The 19,443-nt window shown below is 25.8% G+C and overlaps 9 non-coding genes across 9 annotated transcripts; 4 read left to right on the top strand and 5 right to left on the bottom strand.

Annotated features, from left to right (window-relative positions):
- The first annotated feature begins 1,340 nt into the window (after nt 1-1,340).
- Trnaf-gaa (transfer RNA phenylalanine (anticodon GAA)) lies at nt 1,341-1,413 on the top strand. Its single transcript has one exon. It is a non-coding gene; the product is annotated as a tRNA-Phe (tRNA).
- A 1,294-nt stretch (nt 1,414-2,707) lies between these two features.
- Trnae-uuc (transfer RNA glutamic acid (anticodon UUC)) lies at nt 2,708-2,779 on the top strand. The gene has a single exon. It is a non-coding gene; the product is annotated as a tRNA-Glu (tRNA).
- Nucleotides 2,780-3,743: 964 nt separating this feature from the next.
- On the top strand, nt 3,744-3,815 carry Trnac-gca (transfer RNA cysteine (anticodon GCA)). Its single transcript has one exon. It is a non-coding gene; the product is annotated as a tRNA-Cys (tRNA).
- A 1,536-nt stretch (nt 3,816-5,351) lies between these two features.
- On the bottom strand, nt 5,352-5,424 carry Trnak-uuu (transfer RNA lysine (anticodon UUU)). The gene has a single exon. It is a non-coding gene; the product is annotated as a tRNA-Lys (tRNA).
- A 3,835-nt stretch (nt 5,425-9,259) lies between these two features.
- Trnak-uuu (transfer RNA lysine (anticodon UUU)) lies at nt 9,260-9,332 on the top strand. Its single transcript has one exon. It is a non-coding gene; the product is annotated as a tRNA-Lys (tRNA).
- Nucleotides 9,333-10,870: 1,538 nt separating this feature from the next.
- Trnac-gca (transfer RNA cysteine (anticodon GCA)) lies at nt 10,871-10,942 on the bottom strand. The gene has a single exon. It is a non-coding gene; the product is annotated as a tRNA-Cys (tRNA).
- Nucleotides 10,943-11,673: 731 nt separating this feature from the next.
- On the bottom strand, nt 11,674-11,745 carry Trnae-uuc (transfer RNA glutamic acid (anticodon UUC)). Its single transcript has one exon. It is a non-coding gene; the product is annotated as a tRNA-Glu (tRNA).
- Nucleotides 11,746-13,049: 1,304 nt separating this feature from the next.
- Nucleotides 13,050-13,122, bottom strand: Trnaf-gaa (transfer RNA phenylalanine (anticodon GAA)). The gene has a single exon. It is a non-coding gene; the product is annotated as a tRNA-Phe (tRNA).
- Nucleotides 13,123-16,926: 3,804 nt separating this feature from the next.
- On the bottom strand, nt 16,927-16,998 carry Trnag-ucc (transfer RNA glycine (anticodon UCC)). Its single transcript has one exon. It is a non-coding gene; the product is annotated as a tRNA-Gly (tRNA).
- Between the last annotated feature and the right edge of the window lie 2,445 nt (nt 16,999-19,443).

Raw genomic sequence — 19,443 nt, 5'->3', positions numbered from 1 at the left:
ATTTTTTACATATGTTTCATACTAATAATTCTATTCGGTATAATAATCAGACAAGCTTTATTTTATTTGAAATGTTTTACAGAATTTTGATTCCAAACTTTCCAAAATGCATAAATTAACAACTACAGCGTATTTTTCAAATTCTGCTAACTGTACAATAAACTGTATTATTGCTACGTCATAATTATTATAAAAAAAATCAAAATACAAATTTCTGTTTACTATTGTAATAAACTTTAGCTTACTTAGGAGTACATAAAGTTTTATATTTCATGTACGAAACAGCTGTCTAAACTATTGTTTTTATATAATATACACATTTATATTTATTCTATTATAAAAAAAATTGGTTTATACGACCGTTTCGTATATGAGATATATAACCTCATACACTCGTCAGTAACGCTAAACTTTATTAACAATGTTTAACAGAAATTTAGAATTTGAAAGTTTTACATTTATTATGACATTGTGATAATGAAGGTTTTTGTACAGTAAACCTTTTTTGAACAGTACAGTAAACACAGTACAGTAAAGGTTTTTGTACAGTAAAGCAAGTTTGAAAAAGTACGCTGATCTTGTTAGTTTAAGAATTTATGCATTTTGAATAAATGGAAAAGTTGTACTAGAAAACGTTTTAAACTGTATTAGAAAAATGTTTTAACTACTCGTGTTTCGCGGCTTAATTTTACTTTGATTTAATACTGAGTTAGTTTTAATTTTGTTATAAGAGTTTTTTTGGTAATAAATGCATATATTTTGTCTTTTGCTTTTCTTGTTTAGTGTTATGTTCTTGTCTGATTTATCAATTTTTTTCTAAATTGCAAAGTTTGCAGCCGAATAGTTTAAAACATTTCTGATTTAGTTGATTGAAACATAATTTAGTTAGGTCAAACATGATTTAGTAAAGTACAAGTCATACACAGTTTAGTGAAATCAAACATGATTTTGTAAAATAAAACAAAACTTAATAAAGTAAAACATTATTTAGTAAAATTTAACCTGATTTAGAAAGTCGAAAATGTTTAGTAAAGTGAAAAATGACTTTTTAAAGTCAGACACGATTAAGTAAAATCATATATTATTTAGTTTAAACATTATTAGGTTCTGATTTAGTTAATTAAAACATTTTCTAGTATACTAACATAGTTTAGCAACGTCGAACAAAATTTGTTTTTACTCTACTTATGTTTTGATAAAAAAAGAATTTTCTGCAAATAATTTAGTTTATGTAAAGCCAATACTTTTCATGGGTGAATTGAGTAGCAAAATTATTGATCTAATTCAGAATTTGAATTTGTATGATGTATATATTCGCTACAAAATGCTACTTACCACAAGCCTCGATAGCTCAGTCGGGAGAGCGTCAGACTGAAGATCTGAAGGTCCCTGGTTCTATCCCGGGTCGAGGCATGGTTTTTACTGATTTAAAGTTTACTTATATTGATTAATTTTAATGTAACTGATAATTTGTATAGTGATCTATTTTACATAGTTGTTTTGTTTCTAAACGTACATACTTTTTAAACATTATGTATTTGTGCTTTATGCATTATAATCCCCAAGGCCTGAGTTAGGGGATTACTTTTACTAATTAAATAAAAATTAAATGCTAAATATAAGGAGTTATAAACTTAATAATACTATATATCTTATTTTAAGAGTCCAGAACACCTTAGTAACAACTATCTTAAACACTTAGTATGTATAAGTATCAGAGTGATTAGTTATTATGTACTGCTAAATATATATAATACAAATAACAATTGTGCTAACAGAGTTTGTTCAAAGAAAAGCATTCGAATTAACTCACTAAAGAAGCAACTGAAAAACATAATAGTAACAAGAAAACAATAATACTCTCTGGCGCTAATGTGTGTGGCAAGAATATAGGCAAAAAATAACAAAAAGTACTTTGTTGTAGCTTAAGTATTCAAGTAAGTTTTAGTTAGTTGTAAATTACATTTGTTTATTTTATCAAGTTTGGTTTTACTAAGTTTTAAATATACTTATCATAAACTGTAAGTTTTAATAAATATGATATAAAATTCAAAAGTTGTTGAGTTAGAATTTAAAATGTTTAAGCGACTTTAAAAATAGAAAAAGCTTAAGTATTATACAATTTTTTCTATATGTTGTTTGAACAGATAAAAAAAATTAAATAACTTTATAATAATCTTTTCGAATAATGACTCACTTTATAAGCTGAAAAATTGTAATTACTTTATTAAAAGTAAGAGGAAATTAACATTTCTTTTCTTGAAAAGTATATAAGTAAAGTGTGTAAGTATTTATACAAATAAACTGCAATGCACTTTAGTAAGACTTTAAAACATATATGTATACATATAATGTTAGGAATAAAGTATTTATTTATTTTTTAATTTTTTTAAACGAAAAAATTTGTCATTTAACTTTTTATAAGTTTATGTTTCAATAATTTACAAAACTAAAATAAGTTAAATTAACAACATAAGATAAATAACTTACTGTTTAAAAAAAAATTTTGATTGTTATGAGTACTTACAAATATTTAGAAATGTTTTAAAACTTAACATCATCAAATAGTTTTAAATATATAGATACAGCACTAAAGTTTCAAGTAATAAAGCTCACAGAAGTTTAAGTTACATAAACGTGCTTTAATTGTTACATCATAACGCTTACTTATACGTTTATAATAGCGAAATAACTTTGATTATCATAATCCTACATGGTCTAGTGGTTAGGATTCCTGGCTTTCACCCAGGCGGCCCGGGTTCGATTCCCGGTGTAGGAACATTTTATTATAAAAGAAAATTAGAAGTTGGCTTTTAAGCGGAATAATAAATTTCGCTTATAAACTACACAATTCTATGAACATTTTACATATATATTTTTTTGTATATAAAACACATGAAATTAAATAAATTAGCAAACTAAAAAGCTTGATTAAACGTTAGTTTTAATCACAATTCAATTAAAAAAAGTTCTTAAAAAAGTTCTATTAATGTTTTACATATAAACAACATAAAATAAACTTAATTAAACTTATTAGTAAGTAAGCATTAACGAAAAAAAGATATAGTGCTAAAGTAGTGTTCGATACTTTAGTTGTTTAAGTTATTAGAAAAAGAAATTATAAATCAATAAATCTATAACGCATACAAAAAAGTGATTACTTTTGTATTAGTATTATAAACTACATTAAAGTTACTACCTTTTAAAAAGTTATTTAATCATTGTTGTAAAATAAAATAAAATCTAAAAAGTATTTTAAAATAGTTTAACTGAAACTAAAAAAAAATTTACATTTTTTTTGTTAAACATTGACTTATTTTAGTGAAGGGATAATGGTTTAAAAAGTTTTAGTTAGAACTAGCCGTAAAAGTTTAAAAACTATTGTAAAAGGATTATTCAATTACAAAAAAAATTAAGTCGAATTCAATCATTTGTTAACAATTTTGCCTTAGGCAACGCTGATAAACTGTTTATATTCTGTTCTGCATCAATTTGAACGTATGGGGATATAGCTCAGTGGTAGAGCAATCGACTGCAGATTGCTAAACATTGATTTATTTTAGTGAAGGGATAATGGTTTAAAAAAATTTAGTTAGAATTAGCCGTAAAAGTTTAAAAACTATTGCAAAAGGATTATTCAATTACAATAAAAATTAAGTCGAATTTAATCATTTGTTAACAATTTTGCCTTAGGCAACGCTGATAAACTGTTTATATTCTGTTCTGCACCTTTTTGAACGTACGGGGATATAGCTCAGTGGTAGAGCAATCGACTGCAGATCGATAGGTCCTTGGTTCAAATCCGAGTGTCCCCTCCTTTTTCAAATCAAAATAAAACAGTTTTCTTGATGTCGAATAATTATGCTTGATGCCTAATGATGTCACTTATTCTCTAGTGGTGACCTTTGCAAGGCGTAAATTTTGCATGAGTTTTAACTTTTGCTAGTCGTCACTTTGAAGTATTCCAACCTTACACTGACCTTAACCTCTTGCAAGTGTGATGATTTGTGCGAAAATGACACTTTGTGCAAAAGTGACTCTCGTGCAAAAGTGACGGTTCCCTGAATAGTTATGCTTGATGTTGATTAGTTGTGCCGTAGTTGACTATAGAGCTTGATAATTGTAATCTTTTTTTTTTGATATCAAATACTTTTGCATATTGTTGAACAAATTTACTTAATGTCGAATAATTGTGTTTCATGCTTATTAATTTTGCTTGATGCTTAGTAAATTTGCTTGATACAAAGTTATTTTGTCAGATGATGAATAGTTTTGCTTGATTTTTAATAATTTTGCTAAACTTATTATAACTTTGACAAGTGCTAAATAGTTTTGCTAAATGCTTAATAACTTTGATTGATGCTTTAAAGTTTTGGTTGGTGCTGAATAATTTTCCATGATATCGGAAAATTTCCGTATCTAATAATTATATTTGTGGTTAATAGTTGTTTTGATGTCAAACAGTTTTGTTGATGTCGAATAGTTTTTCTTGGTTCTTTATAATATTGCTCGATGCTGAATAATTTTCTATTATGTCAAATAGTTTTGCATAACAATGAATAGTTATGCTTGATGTTTGGTAGTTTTACTTGATGCTTAGTAATTGAAATTGATGTCAAATAATATTAAATATACATTTTACAACCCTGATTGAGGGTTTTACAACTCTTTTTCCTATCCTTTATTAAAAAATTGTTTGTACTAGTTAAATTTTCTCATATTATAAGTGGAAGGAAGGTAAACAAATAACACAACCGTTGTCACGTAACATTAAATAGTTTCAATTATATACGCATGATATTATATGGTGGTGTAATGGTCATCACACTAGACTTTCAATCCAGTACTCCGAGTTCATGTCTCGGCAGGACTTCTTTTTGTTGCAATATTAAATTGTTATCTTTTTACTATATACTTTTTTTAGTTTTATAGTTTACTACAACTTTTGATACAAATATTAAACTTTATATTACCAAATTTTAAGATAAGTAAAGTTTTTTTTATAAACCAGCGTTTATATTTTTAACAACAAAGTGATTTTAATGTTAAACTAAGGTATTGCTTAATTTCTTCATGCACACCTTTAACTTATTTCATAAAAAATTGTTTGAATAAAAACCTATTAGTTAGCATAAGATGTTACTTATTAAGTTATAAACTATTTACCTGTTAGTTGTTGTACAAAATATAGTCTAACAGTTTTTGGTTACATTAAGAAAATTAATTCTTTATTCGTAAGTAGAGGAAAGTTATAAATTTTAAAAATATACAATGCATAGGCAAACATAACTACTTTATAAAAAATTGCAATTGTAAACTTAATTTGTTTTCTGGAAAAATATTTAAAAAGAAGCCTGACAGGGGACATGAACCCCTGACCGTTGGATTAAAAGTCCAACGCTCTACCGACTGAGCTAGCCAGGCTCATATCATTGTTGAAATTGTAGCGTTTATAAATAAAACCGTCATACATTGTGACGTAAATATTCAAACTCTGTGACGTAGTTATTGAACCTAATGTTGCAACAATAGAAAATACTTTTTAAATTATTCTTTTAAGCTGTTACAAACTACTGGTATTAAAACACTGTTTGTAGTCTTTGAGTTAATAATTGTAGCACTACTATTACAATATTACTAAAGTTGCATACACTAAAGCATGTGTTTTCAGTTTTATTGTTTAACACTTAGTTTATGACAAAAAATCAAAAACTTGTTTACGTATTTTACTTTGACTAGTTAAGCAATCAGAAAGAATTTTTTTAAATATTTATAATAATTTAATTATCTTTAGAAGTTTTAAATAAATTCGGAGTACTATAACATACATACTCGGAGTATTATAAGCATAACATACAAGTTTTAAAACATGAAAAGTTAATTCAATAAAATTATTTAATATGTTCAAAAACAAATATACGATATACAAATTATTAATGTAGTAAAAAAAGACATTACTGTAAGTGTAAAAAAAAATAAGTTTATCAAAATACCAAAGGTCCTATAGAGACTTGAACTCGGATCACAGGATTCAGAGTCCTATGTGCTAACCATTACACCTGTGACCACTTAATAAACATACATTTTCTGTGTTTATATAGCTTTATAGGACCTTTGGTATTTTGATAAACTTAATTTTTTTTACACTTACAGTAATGTCTTTTTTCATACATTAATAATTTGCATATTTTAGTTTTTTAGAAGTATTCTTTGCACTTTAAATTAATTTCTTTGCACACCAACTTAAAAAGATGCTCATATTTTAAACCACTTTTTATTTTATGCTATAGTTAGTTTAAGTTTAGTTTATGCATAATTTTCTAACATTGTTGTTTCTACATGTAATACCTAAATTTGAACAGATACATTTAAAACAATATATATATGACATAACTTAATATAGTTTTTGTTAGGTATACATTTTCATTTTTCAAACATTGTTTTTGACAAACTAAGTTAATTTTTATGCTTTGCATATCAATGCACTAAATTGCTGTTTTTTTGAGCTACCTGTTTAATATAAATTAGATTTAGGGATGGTAAATTTATTAAGTTTGTATATTGTTAATCGAAATGGTTCAAATTCAAGCAAATAAACAACAAAACATTACCACACACTCAGACTATTACTATTTAAAGACTTCAAATCTCAAGCCGATTAAGTTATTTTCTAAGTTTTTTGCTAGAATTCCTTTTTGTATACAAAAATATCAGGAATGTTTTTGTTGACTCAGACTGGTTTTTTTGCTTGAAAGAGTGGCAAATTAAACTTATGATGTATATTTTGCTCAATCCACAGTGTTAGTTTGAGTTATAATATATGTTGAATTTTAAGTCTTGCAGCTGATATAATTCAAAATGTACCCGGAAAAGCTTTGAATTTGAAAATTTATGCTTAAAAATTCTGTAAAAAAACTTAAACTTGAGAATTTTTGATAAACCTGGAATTTCAAACAATTTTTCTATGTAAAGTAATGAAGCTTCGATTTGACACAAAAAATTTACCAAACAATTTTTTTTTTATTAAAAAAATACTAAAGTAGCATAACAATATTTTTTAATATTGATACATTTTTATTACATTATTTTTTAACTTTATTTAAACTTTATACTAAAAATAAACGAAGGACTTGTACTTTTAAAAACTTTGTATTGATGCATTGCACCTTAACTTGTAAAATTTCGCCGATTGTTGTGAACAACCTTCGCGTTGGAACTAAACCAAAAAATTCTGCTAAAATGTCAAAGTTAGTAAAAACATCTCTAATAAAAATTTTCAGATGAGTAATAGTTTTTCTTTCAATGCTCTCATGTTAACAGGATGATTAAAGTCTTAAATTTATTTATTCGACTTTATAACCTTAATGCATTTCCTAAACACGACTTCTTGTTGTCATTAAAGAAATAAACAAAAGTCTTTCATTACCGCCAACATAAATTCTTTAAAAAAGTTTTTAATTATAAACGGTATCTCATTTTAAGTAACAAATTATACTACTTTATATCTTGCCTTAACAATTTTTTCTGATCATTCTGTAATTACTGAAGATAATCATATGCTTTGTTGGAATTGACTTTGGTGATTTGTTTCATTATCGTTTCTCCCAATAACTCCTAACTAACGTTTTTTTATTCTTGTAGCTCGTCTTATATTTTACATTTACTTTCTTTAAATGCAATATTCTTATTGCAGATAAAGAATTGCTTTAATGCTTAATAAAAAATAAGTTTTTATACTTCGCTGATGACCCAATAAAGTTTTATACTTTTGTTAAAGTTTTTTAAGAAACTAAATTGTCCATTCTGCTGACTTATATTTTTTGGCATATAATTTATTTGCATTTAATAATTTTCGTTATTTCTTTATGCTGTGAACTTTATTTTAACTGGGTTACTACACAAACAGGCTATTTTTAAAATTGAATACTCATGTGTGTGTGAAATTTTAATTTCAAACACTTTAAAGAAATTTTCCAGTTCTCAAAATAGATTTTATGACTGTAGTGTAGTTTACTAATTTTAATTTTTTTTTGTTTTCTTACACTTTGTGTACTTTTTGATAATGATGATATTTCAACTAGGTATTTAAGCTTGATAAAAATTTTTTATTAGCTTTTTCAACTTTTAATAAACTTAGGCTGGTTTGATACAATTCAGACATTTTTGCTTTTTATGTGGCAACCATGTAAAAAACTAATTACTAATAAAATATTTTATTTAGTTTTCGAGAATTAATTATGTAAAATAACTTTTTTTAGCTTTCTGGAATACAAAACGGTATTAATTTTATTAAATTAACTAATTACTAAATTTTTTAATGAGTTAAACTATTTAACACGCAAAAACTTTTTTTGAAGTAAATATTCTTAGAAATATGAAAAAAAGGTTGATAATATAACGAATGTATAAAAATAAACCATAAATTGTCTTCCAAATTAGGTTTTTATAGAGAGTTAGGTTGTAAGTAAAATTCCATAAGTATTAAGTTTAACTTATTAAGTGCTTTTGAACGTTTATTAACGCTTAAGTATATTAGTCAATATAAATTCTATTCTAATAAATATTAAATAGACATTCTATTTATAGCTAAAAGTCATTTAAAATAATAAGGTGAATAAAAGTAAAACATTTCTATAGTGTGACTAAAACTAAAACTGCGGCCCGCAAAGACTTTGGAAACTTCAAATTTGGCCTGCGACCAGAGATGTTAAAATGCTAAAAGTTACTATGGTAATTCAGCAATGAAGTGTTTTATTTTTGGTTTGTTTTAAGTTAGTAATTTCACGCTTGAGTAAACAAAGCAGAGCTTTTTAACATGTCTGCCTGCGACCACCAACTGCCTGCCGACCCCTGGAGTATGTTATAGTACTCCGAATTTATTTAAAACTTCTAAAGATAATTAAATTATTATAAATATTTAAAAAAATTCTTTCTGATTGCTTAACTAGTCAAAGTAAAATACGTAAACAAGTTTTTGATTTTTTGTCATAAACTAAGTGTTAAACAATAAAACTGAAAACACATGCTTTAGTGTATGCAACTTTAGTAATATTGTAATAGTAGTGCTACAATTATTAACTCAAAGACTACAAACAGTGTTTTAATACCAGTAGTTTGTAACAGCTTAAAAGAATAATTTAAAAAGTATTTTCTATTGTTGCAACATTAGGTTCAATAACTACGTCACAGAGTTTGAATATTTACGTCACAATGTATGACGGTTTTATTTATAAACGCTACAATTTCAACAATGATATGAGCCTGGCTAGCTCAGTCGGTAGAGCGTTGGACTTTTAATCCAACGGTCAGGGGTTCAAGTCCCCTGTCAGGCTTCTTTTTAAATATTTTTCCAGAAAACAAATTAAGTTTACAATTGCAATTTTTTATAAAGTAGTTATGTTTGCCTATGCATTGTATATTTTTAAAATTTATAACTTTCCTCTACTTACGAATAAAGAATTAATTTTCTTAATGTAACCAAAAACTGTTAGACTATATTTTGTACAACAACTAACAGGTAAATAGTTTATAACTTAATAAGTAACATCTTATGCTAACTAATAGGTTTTTATTCAAACAATTTTTTATGAAATAAGTTAAAGGTGTGCATGAAGAAATTAAGCAATACCTTAGTTTAACATTAAAATCACTTTGTTGTTAAAAATATAAACGCTGGTTTATAAAAAAAAACTTTACTTATCTTAAAATTTGGTAATATAAAGTTTAATATTTGTATCAAAAGTTGAAGTAAACTATAAAACTAAAAAAAGTATATAGTAAAAAGATAACAATTTAATATTGCAACAAAAAGAAGTCCTGCCGAGACATGAACTCGGAGTACTGGATTGAAAGTCTAGTGTGATGACCATTACACCACCATATAATATCATGCGTATATAATTGAAACTATTTAATGTTACGTGACAACGGTTGTGTTATTTGTTTACCTTCCTTCCACTTATAATATGAGAAAATTTAACTAGTACAAACAATTTTTTAATAAAGGATAGGAAAAAGAGTTGTAAAACCCTCAATCAGGGTTGTAAAATGTATATTTAATATTATTTGACATCAATTTCAATTACTAAGCATCAAGTAAAACTACCAAACATCAAGCATAACTATTCATTGTTATGCAAAACTATTTGACATAATAGAAAATTATTCAGCATCGAGCAATATTATAAAGAACCAAGAAAAACTATTCGACATCAACAAAACTGTTTGACATCAAAACAACTATTAACCACAAATATAACTATTAGATATGCACAATTTTCCGATATCAAGGAAAATTATTCAGCATCAACCAAAACTTTAAAGCATCAATCAAAGTTATCAAGCATTTAGCAAAACTATTTAGCACTTGTCAAAGTTATAATAAGTTTTACAAAATTATTAAAAATCAAGCAAAACTATTCATCATCTGACAAAATGACTTTGTATCAAGCAAATTTACTAAGCATCAAGCAAAATTAATAAGCATGAAACACAATTATTCGACATTAAGTAAATTTGTTCAACAATATGCAAAAGTATTTGATATCAAGAAAAAAGATTACAATTATCAAGCTCTATAGTCAACTACGGCACAACTAATCAACATCAAGCATAACTATTCAGGGAACCGTCACTTTTGCACGAGAGTCACTTTTGCACAAAGTGTCATTTTCGCACAAATCATCACACTTGCAAGAGGTTAAGGTCAGTGTAAGGTTGGAATACGTTCAAAGTGACGACTAGCAAAAGTTAAAGCTCATGCAAAATTTACGCCTTGCAAAGGTCACCACTGGAGAATAAGTGACATCATTAAGCATCAAGCATAATTATTCGACATCAAGAAAACTGTTTTATTTTAATTTGAAAAAGGAGGGGACACTCGGATTTGAACCAAGGACCTATCGATCTGCAGTCGATTGCTCTACCACTGAGCTATATCCCCATACGTTCAAATTGATGCAGAACAGAATATAAACAGTTTATCAGCGTTGCCTAAGGCAAAATTGTTAACAAATGATTGAATTCGACTTAATTTTTTTTGTAATTAAATAATCCTGTTACAATAGTTTTTAAACCCTTACGGCTAATTCTAACTAAAACCTTTTAAACTATTTTCCCTACACTAAAATAAATCAATGTTTAACAAAACAAAATGTAAACTTTTTTTTAGTTTCAGTTATCTAAACACTATTTTAAAATACTTTTTAGATTTTTATTTATTTTACAACAATGAATAAATAACTTTTTAAAAGGTAGTAACTTTAATGTAGTTTATAATACTAAAACAAAAATAATCTCTTTTTTGTATACGTTTTAGATTTATTGATTTATAATTTATTTTTCTAATAACTTAAACAACTAAAGTATCGAACACTACTTTAGCACTATATCTTTTTTTTTTTCGTTAATGCTTACTTACTAATTAGTTTAATTAAGTTTATTTTATGTTGTCTATATGTAAAACTTTAACAGAGCCTTTTTGAGAACTTTTTTTAATTGAAATGTGAATAAAACTAACGTGTAATTCAGCTTTTTAATTTGTTGATTTATTTAATTTCATGTGTTTTAAATACAAAAAAGTACATAAAAGTGTTCATAGATTTGTGTAGTTTATAAGCAAAATTTATTATTCCGCTTAAAAGCCAACTACTAATTTTCTTTTATAACAAAATGTTCCTACACCGGGAATCGAACCCGGGCCGCCTGGGTGAAAGCCAGGAATCCTAACCACTAGACCATGTAGGATTATGATAATCAAAGTTATTTCGCTATTATAAACGTATAAGTAAGCGTTATGATGTAACAATTAAAGCACGTTTATGTAACTTAAACTTCTGTGAGCTTTATTACTTGAAACTTTAGTGCTGTATCTATATATTTAAAACTATTTGATGATGTTAAGTTTTAAAACATTTCTAAATATTTGTAAGTACTCATAACAATCAAAATTTTTTTTTAAACAGTAAGTTATTTATCTTATGTTGTTAATTTAACTTATTTTAGTTTTGTAAATTATTGAAACATAAACTTATAAAAAGTTAAATAACAAATTTTTCGTTTAAAAAAATTTAAAAATAAATAAATACTTTATTCCTAACATTATATGTATACATTAAAGTCTTACTAAAGTGCATTGCAGTTTATTTGTATAAATACTTACACACTTTACTTATATACTTTTCAAGAAAAGAAATGTTAATTTCCTCTTACTTTTAATAAAGTAATTACAATTTTTCAGCTTATAAAGTGAGTCATTATTCGAAAAGATTATTATAAAGTTATTTTCTTATTTTATCTGCTCAAACAACATATAGAAAAAATTGTATAATATTTAAGCTTTTTCTACTTTTAAAGTCGCTTAAACATTTTAAATTCTAACTCAACAACTTTTGAATTTTATATCATATTTATTAAAACTTACAGTTTATGATAAGTATATTTAAAACTTAGTAAAACCAAACTTGATAAAATAAATAAATGTAATTTACAACTAACTAAAACTTACTTGAATACTTAAGCTACAACAAAGTACTTTTTGTTATTTTTTGCCTATATTCTTGCCACACACATTAGCGCCAGAGAGTATTATTGTTTTCTTGTTACTATTATGTTTTTCAGTTGCTTCTTTAGTGAGTTAATTCGAATGCTTTTCTTTGAACAAACTCTGTTAACACAATTGTTATTTGAATTATATATATTTAGCAGTACATAATAACTAATCACTCTGATACTTATACATACTAAGTGTTTAAGATAGTTGTTACTAAGGTGTTCTGGACGCTTAAAATAAGATATACAGTATTATTAAGTTTATAACTCCTTATATTTAGCATTTAATTTTTATTTAATTAGTAAAAGTAATCCCCTAACTCAGGCCTTGGGGATTATAATGCATAAAGCACAATAAATCATAAAAAAGCACAAATACATAAGGTTTAAAAAATATGTACGTTAAGAAACAAAACAACTATGTAAAATAAATCACTATACAAATTATCAGTTACATTAAAATTAATCAATATAAGTAAACTTTAAATCGGTAAAAACCATGCCTCGACCCGGGATAGAACCAGGGACCTTCAGATCTTCAGTCTGACGCTCTCCCGACTGAGCTATCGAGGCTTGTGATAACTAGCATTTTGTAGCGAATATATACATTATACAAATTCAAATTATGAATTAGATCAATAATTTTGCTACTCAATTCACCCATGAAAAGTATTGGTTTTACATAAACTAAATTATTTGCAGAAAATTCCTTTTTTATCAAATCATAAGTAGAGTAAAAACAAACTTTGTTCGACGTTGCTAAACTATGTTAGTACACTAGAAAATGTTTTAATTAACTAAATCAGAACCTAATAATGTTTAAACTAAATAATATATGATTTTATTTAATCGTGTCTGACTTTAAAAAGTCATTTTTCACTTTACTAAACATTTTCGACTTTCTAAATCAGGTTAAATTTTACTAAATAATGTTTTACTTTATTAAGTTTTGTTTTATTTTACAAAATCATGTTTGATTTCACTAAACTGTGTATGACTTGTACTTTACTAAATCATGTTTGACCTAACTAAATTATGTTTCAATCAACTAAATCAGAAATGTTTTAAACTATTCGGCTGCAAACTTTGCAACTTAGAAAAAAAATTGATAAATCAGACAAGAACATAACACTAAACAAGAAAAGAAAAAGACAAAATATATGCATTTATTACCAAAAATACTCTTATAACAAAGTTAAAACTAGCTCAATATTAAATCAAAGTAAAATTAAGCCGCGAAACACGAGTAGTTAAAACATTTTTCTAATACAGTTTAAAACGTTTTCTAGTACAACTTTTCCATTTTTTCAAAATGCATAAATAATTAGACTAACAAGATCAGCGTACTTTTTCAAACTTGGTTTACTGTACAAAAACCTTTACTGTACGGTGTTTACTGTACTGTTCAAAAAAGGTTTACTGTACAAAAACCTTCATTATCACTAACGTCATAATAAATGTAAGATTTTCAAATTCTAAATTTCTGTTAAAAATTGTTAATAAAGTTTAGCGTTACTGACGAGTATATGAGGTTATGTATCTCATATACGAAACGGTCGTATAAACCAATAGTTTTTTATATAATAGAATAAATATAAATGTGTATATTATATAAAAACAATAGTTTAGACAGCTGTTTCGTACATGAACTATAAAACTTTATGTACTCCTAAGTAAGCTAAAGTTTATTACAATAGTAAACAGAAATTTATATTTTGATTTTTTTATAATAATTATGACGTAGCAATAATACAGTTTATTTTACAGTTAGCAGAATTTGAAAAATACGCTGTAGTTGTTAATTTATGCATTTTGGAAAGGTTGGAATCAAAATTCTGTAAAACATTTAAAATAAAATAAAGCTTGTCTGATTATTATACCGAATAGAATTATTAGTATGAAACATATGTAAAAAATGTAGTTTACTGTATAATTGAAAAATTGTAATATAATATTTACATAAAAGTTAGTGTAAACCTTTTAGCAGAACTTAATTGACTGATCTGATTAACTTAAAAAAAAAAACATTTGTTCTTCTTCTAGGAAGTAAAAAAAAAATCTTCTAACAATCGAACCTATAGTACTAATGTACAAAAATTGTTTTTTACAGGTTTAATGAAAAAAAAAAAAAGTTTTTATGACAAAACATAAACTTTATATAATTTTTTTATAAATAATAGTTTTTTTATAAAAATAAACAATAAAAAATTAATAATAAAAAATAATTATACTAACATTTAGTGGCCTTGTGAATTTTGTAGATAACTAACAAAGATCTCTTTAAATAAAACTTTAAGTTAAATTTACTCGTTTAAAAAAGTTTGGCTATCGTATTATGACGTAATTATATATTGGTTTAAATACTTGTACAAATTAAAATAGATACTTGTTTATCAAAACGCTCTTAAGTTTTGAAATAAAGCTTTTTAAAGTGTATACAAGAGCATATTAACTCGTTCCTTTTATTTAAAGATGTTCCCCTGTCAGCGTTCGCTATTTCCATTTTTTCATAGAAGCAGGTCCTGCAGATTCTCTGCGGTTTCCTTATGTGTCCGAGGTGGTGTAAAATTTCCCATTTGATGTTGTAGTTAGTGCTGTTTCGTTTTAGCTTCCAAATATATTTGGATTGTTCGGTTCCGTTCTCCTTGTAAACTTTTATATCTCTTATATGGCTATACCACCTTGTTTTGAAAGTTCCTCCGGTGCTTCCTACATATTGCTTTAATTCTTTTTTCGTCGTGACCGTAGCTTTATAGATAACATTCTTAGTTAGGCATTTGTTTTTTAGCGGGCATAAGCTTTTGTTTCTTCAATTACATAGTGACTCTTCTTTGTCGGTATTTTCAGTTTTTTCTACATTAATTAAAGTTTTTTTGTTGTGTCCTTGTATTTGTACTACTTTTTTTCATTTTTACTATAACTGTTTCCCCTAACCCTTAATCTCAGTTAATATCTTTATTCTCAACTTTCATTTTTATTTTAATTAATACATATTTTCTTTATTTTTATCAATGTTTTCTTTTTCTTTGTGTTTTTTTTGTATTTTTAAACACTCAGGCAAAAATTACTTTTTGTACAAAAGTGACCTTTCATGCAACAGTTTCTTTGTGCAAAATTGTCTTCGTACAAAAATGTACTTTCGTACGAAAATGTACTTTCGTGCGAAAGTGTCTCTTCACGCTTATTCGAACCTTCGTGCAAAAGTGTCTCCGTGCATATTTGACCCGTTCTCATACTTGTTAGCTATATACAAAGCTTCGAGAAATAAGTTGGTTATGTTTATAAATATTTTAGGAAAATAAAATTATAAAGGATAAACTATCAATAAACTTATTAATATAAAAGTATATAAAAAAGAAAAATAATTCATACATTAAACTTCATGACTAAAATTTCATACCGTTATTTATGCAAGATAATGAACCTATAAAATAAATTTTAATTAGAAAGACCAGAATGTGTAAATAAAAATAAATTTCATTTTTAGGAAACTTTCTAACAACTACTTACATAAAATAAATCTATTAGTTTAACGTAACTTTAAAAGCATTATTTATAAATAAATTTATAACAATTGTTAACTGGTTATTAAAGATTAAATTATAATTTAACAAATATATAGTTGTAACAAGGTGCCTTCCTAAGTGCCCGGCTAGCTCAGTCGGTAGAGCGTTGGACTCTTAATACAACGGTCGTGGGTTCGTGCTCCACGTTGGGCGTGGTCTCTTTTTGTTTTTTGCTGAGATGAACATATTTTGATAAAAACATTTTTTTATTATAGCTTTTGTGTTTTTCTTTTATATTTTTTAATATCAAGTAGTATTAAACAGAATCTAAAACAACTTATTGTTTAAGCAGGATCAACAGAACAATGTTTATGAATGTATATTAAAAAAATAGGTATAATTTATGACCTGTATTTTTAACGATATTTTCTTGTAAAATTGTAAATTTACTACTAGTTTACTTTAAATGGTAATACATAATTAATTAGGTGAGCTTGATTTTTGAATTGAAAGTAACTAAACCATAAAAAATAGAGTTATGTGAAAATCAAATACAAGAGTATTACTACATTCCAACAAATAACTAGCTACCCGAATTAATTTTTTTTTTGAATATCTGTTCAACACACTTGTATCTGATCATAAAAATAATTACTGAATTACTTGCTTACCATCTGATTCAAACTTTATAATTTCAAAACAAAATACAGTTAAAAATTGTAGATTTACATCAGTAGTCCTTCTATTACTTGTTTTTAAGTTTCATAAAGCTTGCTAAATTAGTTTTAAATTATTCGTTTCTACTTAAAACATTTACATCATTCCATTCTTAAATGCAAAATATTTTACTACTGTACCAAAAGTACAAAAATGCGTCGACCGGGAGTCGAACCCGGAACTAGTGCTTGGAAGGCACCAATGCTAACCGTTACACCATCGACGCTTGTATCTAATTAAAAATTACTGTATATAAACCCAAATGTCAAGGCAAGTAAATCTGTAGCGCATTCGAATGCTAGCATATGTTCGTTCAAGCGTTAATTTTTTTGCCTTTAGCTTGACAAAGTGTGCTATATTATTGCGCTGCAAATTTTAAACGTGTTTTTGCTCGATGGCTTTGACGCTCGTTGAAAATAATCACGTGGTATAGTAAACTGCAAACTTATAGAGAAATTTTACCTGTCGGCCGTTGACTTTTAATTCACGTTGTTCGTTAGCTGTTGTTTAAAACTAAATACTGAATTTCTTGATGTCACATTTAAGCTTTAGCAACATATAGTTTAAAAAAATATTGTTTATAATATGAAACTAACGATAAATGGTGTTAATAAGCTAATTAAAAATTTTAAAAATTTCTACAACTTTGTTTAGTTGAAAAATAAAACTTTAATAGCTTACGCTATCAAGAATAATTATTATATACTACATTTAAGATGAATCATAAACAAATATTTGATGATTTTTTTCTTATATAATTACCAATTTCTCATTAATTACTGAAAAAATTACTAACTTCATTAAGTTATGTTAATTTTAAAGCTATGGCTTAAATGTTCTTAATTTATTTAAGTATAAATAAAAGTCTCATTCTCATAGGCAGTATTTAATTTGTGATCTAATAAAATAGCTCTATATGAACTAAATGTTAACTTAAGGTTGTTTAAGTGACTCTATTTCATGCATTTGTCAAGTTGTTTTATTAATTATTCATAGACTTAAAGATAATTGCTTAATTTGTAAGTTTAGGTTGCTTCAATTAAGAAAAACTATAAATAAAAATATATAAGAATTATTGATACAGCTTAACTTCAAAATTAACAGTAACTAGTTTAATAATAATTCTATTAATTTACACTAAATACTTCAGAAAGTTAATCAAAATTGATAAAGAAAAAAAAAAAAAGAAAAATCTCAACTTATCCACTTTTTAAAAGCTTGCTTACTTTGTTATAAATAAGAAATGCGTTATATGTAATATATTATACAAACTGTATATAAATTTAATATAATTATATATAATATATGATAATAACAAATTAAACAGTATTATTTTTGTGTTAAACTAACACATGTGTCTGTGTGTTAAGGGGTTGATATGTATATCTTAAACATACTTTGTAAATAAGAAAACAGTTAAGTTTTTAAAATTGTTTTTTAACTTTCGAAAGAAAATTTAAGAAACTTTATGTAAATCCTGTTTCATTGTTTTAAAAATTTTAAAGGAAAACACTAAAATTAAAACAATTTACTACTGGTTTATCTGTTTATTAGTTAAACATATAACATAACAAAAACTTCTATAACAATATAGGTAAGAAAATTTATATTATAAGTATAAGTTTTATTATTAATTCAACTAGATGAACTCGAAAAGCTGCTAATAACTAATGTCAACTAGGGTAAAAACGGTAATAAAAAATTTAGCAATACTGCTTGTTCCGTCAAAAAGCTCTGTTCCCATACCTGACAAAAGCGTAAATTATTTAAATGGAATATAACTTTTTTACTACAAAATTGTTTAAGTCAATTTTTTTTCAGAGTTTTATTGTGAACAAAGTTTATCTAACACTGTCCTAAGTTTCAAAACTCTAAATTAAAACTTAACTTAAGTTATACGTGACCATAAATTTTTTTTTAAGCTGTTTGTATATTTACCATTATAGAAGTTAGTAGTTATTGTTGTTTTATTAGTTTAACCAATTTATTTTTATGATGGTTATTGAGATTTAGCTATACATTAGTGTTCTTTTTTTTAATCTTGTAATTTTGTTTGCAATTGCTTCTGCCAAACATGATTATATTTTCTAAAGTGGCTCTAAAATGCTTAGAGTAACTAAATCAAAAATTCTATAAAGTTTCCTACTACTAACTTAAGTAAATCTAGATCTACATTGACAATATGACCTAACTTTTAATTAAGGTAGTATGGAGAAGTAAGTCTTAAAAATATATTTGCTTAAAATTAAATAAAAAAAGCAACTTATCGTTTTGTGTCGTTTTACATACAACTTTAAAAAAGTATCTAGAAAATAATGCCACTTTAATGCCGGTTTACACCTGTCTAAACTCAGTCTAGTATCTGTTGCAGTATAATTAAACTATGTATTAAATCTGTACAAAACGCAAGAAGTGCAGAAATTAAACTTTGTTCGACTGACTACAATTTTTTTTTTAGTTTGTTCAATTTTTGACACGTAAGCAAGACTAATTGAATAGCAAACATTACAATTTCATCACAGGCTACAAAACCGAGCGCCGAGCGGTACACTACATTTGTTTTGAGTTTTTATCTAGATGTTTTTAATAAAGTCTACCAATAAAAGTAACATTGGACTTTGAGACTATTTTAATTCTTTATTATTTTGGTAGAAAATTTTGACTTTTACTC

The sequence above is a fragment of the Thalia democratica genome, chromosome 2, assembly GCF_965202585.1.
Source record: "Thalia democratica chromosome 2, ktThaDemo2.hap1.1, whole genome shotgun sequence".
In the NCBI taxonomy this organism is placed as follows: Eukaryota; Metazoa; Chordata; class Thaliacea; order Salpida; family Salpidae; genus Thalia; species Thalia democratica.
Note: the sequence above shows the minus strand (reverse complement) of the source record. Positions and strands in the feature narration are given on the sequence as shown.